This window comes from Thunnus thynnus, chromosome 3, assembly GCF_963924715.1.
Source record: "Thunnus thynnus chromosome 3, fThuThy2.1, whole genome shotgun sequence".
Classification (NCBI taxonomy): Eukaryota; Metazoa; Chordata; class Actinopteri; order Scombriformes; family Scombridae; genus Thunnus; species Thunnus thynnus.
In genome coordinates, this window is record NC_089519.1 from 20334669 (window position 1) to 20338794 (window position 4126).

The following is a 4126-nucleotide window of genomic DNA, read 5'->3' on the forward strand; positions in this document are numbered from 1 at the left end:
AATAAAAGAGGGCGAGATGTTGAGGTGGAGCAGGGATGTGTGTGTGTGTGTGTATGTGTGTGGGGCGGGGGGGATGGCCCAGAGGCAGGGCGGTGGGCATGTGCGAAATGGAGGGGTGAATGGATGAAGAGGGAAGGGGAAAGACGTGCCAACTGCTTCAGATCAGGAGTGTGAAGGTGACTGCAGCGAATAAGACACAGAGAGAAACAGAAATTAAAAGGAAATACAAATGCAAACTATATTAAAGATTAGAAAGATCCAACGGAGAGAATATGCATAAAAATAAAAACAGCCTGAAACTGAGATAGACAGATAAGGGCAGGGAAATGGAGATAAAGAGCAGGAAGAGACATAAATTAAAAATGCCAGAGAAACCGGGAGAAATTGAGAGGACTGATAACACGTATTACTATCAAATAATGTAAATGCAGTACACGACAGCAGATGAGGGAGTAAAACGGGGACGTATTGAGATAGCAGTGATTGTAGTGAGGTGTGCAGCCAGTGCCCCGTGGCAGGACGTCATGCTGTGCTTAATGAGGCAACAGTGCCGGCAATTAGTTCCTGATATGACATCATCAGTCACCAATAACTGAACACATCATTAACTTTGAGACCCCTCAAATAGCCTCTCTCTGCACAAATACAAACAGCACATGTATTTCTGCCTAAACATACAGTACACGTCATTTTATTTAATCAAAATAAATGTTAAATTCTTCCTTTTTACATTAAACTTTGAATTGGATTGGCCAGAATATCTTTACAGTATTTATTAGCTGTGAGAATGAGCATTGGCCAAATTGTCTATCATCAAAAGTGACGCCTTCTAGACAGCATTTCCAAGATTTGGCTGCATGCTGCTAAAAAACTGTATCACTGCCTCCAAGCCAACCACAAAAGTTGATGTCCTCTTCAGTCAACAACATTATTGCACTTCCTTGTCTTTTTCTGTGAAGGTAAGAGGTGAAATAAGTTTCCACATCTTTAAAAAAAAAAGTGATGCTATATAAAGGCTTAGATTGGACACACTAAGCATATTTGAGCGTGGCGGGAGTTTGGTGGCACAGGGGAATAGGTTCCTCAGTAGTTTCCGGCTTCAGCACTGCCTCACTGGGCAAAGAACAGGAAAAGAGGGAGGACAGAAGACAAAGTGAGAGAAACATGGGGAGAAAGCATAAAAATTACATTATGCCTTACCTGCAGCTTTTGTTGTCTCATGAGCACAAGGTTTTCTGCTCTACTTACATGACATACTAGTCATGAAATTACAGAATATATTTCACTAAAATGACAGGGCGGAAAAGATTTAGCGATTTTGGATTTTTACACATTTTAAAGTGCAGTATGACATTTGCGAGAGTCATGGGTCATGAAGCAGGTTTGTCCAGTGAAGTGAGACAAAGTTCAGGGACTGACCACTGCAGAGCGACGCATAATGCCAAGGACAGGTACAACAGAGTTTGCATGGACAGTAACAAACCTCTCTGATGTATCATTTATGCTACATTTATCAAACAAGACTAAAAACCTAATGTATGGCTGGACCAACCATGTATGGTTAATATGTGAAATTGTGGCCAACTTGTTACAGGGATAGTCATTGGTAGTGTCTATAATATGAATTCCTGGATATTAAATGTTCATCTGCAATTTTCTGTAGTGGTCCCAGTAATATTTGTTGTTAAAGTGTAAACTGAAGTAGATATGTCACATGGTTAAGCAACATAAAAAAAATGCTATAAATGCAGTTGCAAGAACAATACTTTCTACTCATATCTTGAAATATTTGATTTGAAAGAGAACTTATTTTAGTTTTAATTATAACTATTCTAATTTTCTGTTAACTCCCCCTACTCTTTCATCTGTTTCTATCTGCGGATGTCTGTAAACATATAGACTCATCATATGTTTATGAAGGATTAGCATGCTAGGCTAACAGTCCGCCAGCTGTGTGACTTTATATCCACGCCGTGACGACTTTCAGAGCACACAAACACCGTAAACACACCTGTCACCTGCCCAGCATGGTGCTGTTAAACTGGAAACACCGCGGCTACACCTTATTTTTATACAGTCTATGGGCTACACACAGCACAGCACAGCTATGCTAATGATGCTAGCCATGCTAACTAGCACCTGGCCGCCATGCAGGCCGGTAAAATGGATCCGTTGCGTCTCTTTGTATCTGTAGATTGGTGTTCCTGTCAGTGTTGGACCCTCCGTGTGAGACGCTTCGGTTGGTAAATGTGTATTTTTAAAATGTATTTCAGGGCTGTGCTCAGAGGCTCTGCTAAATGCCCCCTGGGGACGTTTTTGAAATTGTTGGTGCTGATTCATTTTGAAAGAGCAACTCCAACACTGGGGCCGACCAATGCTGTAACTTCATCACTCAGTCAGTCAGTGACGAATAGACATTCAAGGTTATAGGTCTGGTCTGTGGCTGATCCAGCCAAAAAAAGATCTGCTCCGTCGTTTGTGTGGATGATGTACAGTTGATATGACTGAGACAATTTAAGACAATTCTGACCTTGTTCATAGGTTAAACTTAAGGTGTCCTCACAGCAAGAGTAGCAAGCATGTTTGGAACAAGTCAGCAGTCAATAAACAGTGCAGTGTAGCGTTCAATAGGAAATAGCCCCAGGGACCTGAAATCCCTCCAAATCCTTTGCCTTACTTAACTAACCAACAGCAGTCCATCAACAAACTCGTCAGTTAGGAACTGCTCTGTGATGAGAGGAATGGGCAGTACAAAGATGACAGGATTGTCACTCAAGCTATGTAGTATATGTACAACGCGCACGCACACACACACACACACACACACACACACACACACACACACACACACACACACACACTTACTCCCCGCTGTGGAGACAGTTTTACAAAGCATCCTTATAGCTTAAACCTCAAAAAGGGAAAACGCTCCTACATCCCATGTGACAGTATATGGACATGCCACTACAGGCTTTAATGGACTTCTACATTTCTTCTGTCTCTACTTCTTAAGCTGTTAGTTAATTAAACTCTTGAACGTTCAATTTTCCCCAGCTTAAATAGCCTTTTTTCACACTTATAGCCATAATATATGTATCCTTATCTGCTTGCTGCCAACGCTGCAACATTATGGTATGTCTTAATTTCCTGAATGTCAAGTACCTCATTTTATCCCCACTGTCATCAAATACAGCATTATATTCTGCATAGGCTCTCCCAAGTTGTGCTTCCCCAAAATTTTTAATTTACTAGCATGAAGTATTGTTCATCTTGTCTGTTGAGTAAGACATCTTTTGTGCTCTTTGGGTGCTTTTTCTTGTAACACACACATTCACTCAATTGTAAATGCTTAAAGATACTACCTAGTTCATAGCACAATTTGTCTGTCGTGCAGAAACCGTAAATACGCTCTGTTGCGGCTCTTGTTGCTTTCTACTTTGTGGTAGGTTCCAATGACACTTGTGATGCTTCACCCGTTTTTCTTCTCACCTCTTTTTTGTCATGATTATGTTTGCAGTAATTATATAGAAATTAAATAGGGACAAATTGTTTCATACTGACTCATTAATGAGCACAAGTCTTCTTTTTGCTTTAGTTTCTGCCCTGACGTGGCATTCCTCCATCAAAAAAAGAGAGCTGAGGCATTGACTTATACAGTACTATCGGCATGGTTATTGGTCAAAACCAATTCATCAGGATTTGTAGGGGGAGTTGAAAATATTGGCCATAAATGAATGTGTATAATTCAATTAAGTTTTAAATTGTACAGAATGAAGTAATATTGTGGATCAAACTGAGAAAATGTCTACAGTTAATGTTAATGTTATCCTTCACTTTATGTTCCCTTGTTCTTCCATTTGTGTTCATTGTCTGGCCAGGCAGGTATAAGCTTGAAAAGGTTTCATGATGTTGAATCTGAAGTAATTTGAACCGAAATAGATTGAAATGAAATATAGATTAATCCAAATACACAGAATGTCCCAGCTCAGCAGGGAGACAGTATCATTGCCCTTTTTGTTCTTCAGGACAGCGGCAGCCAGTTACATCTCTAATCCAGACATATTTAGCTGGATAATCACCTTTCATTATATAATCCTCAGGTTAGGTAAGCCTTCATACAGATACA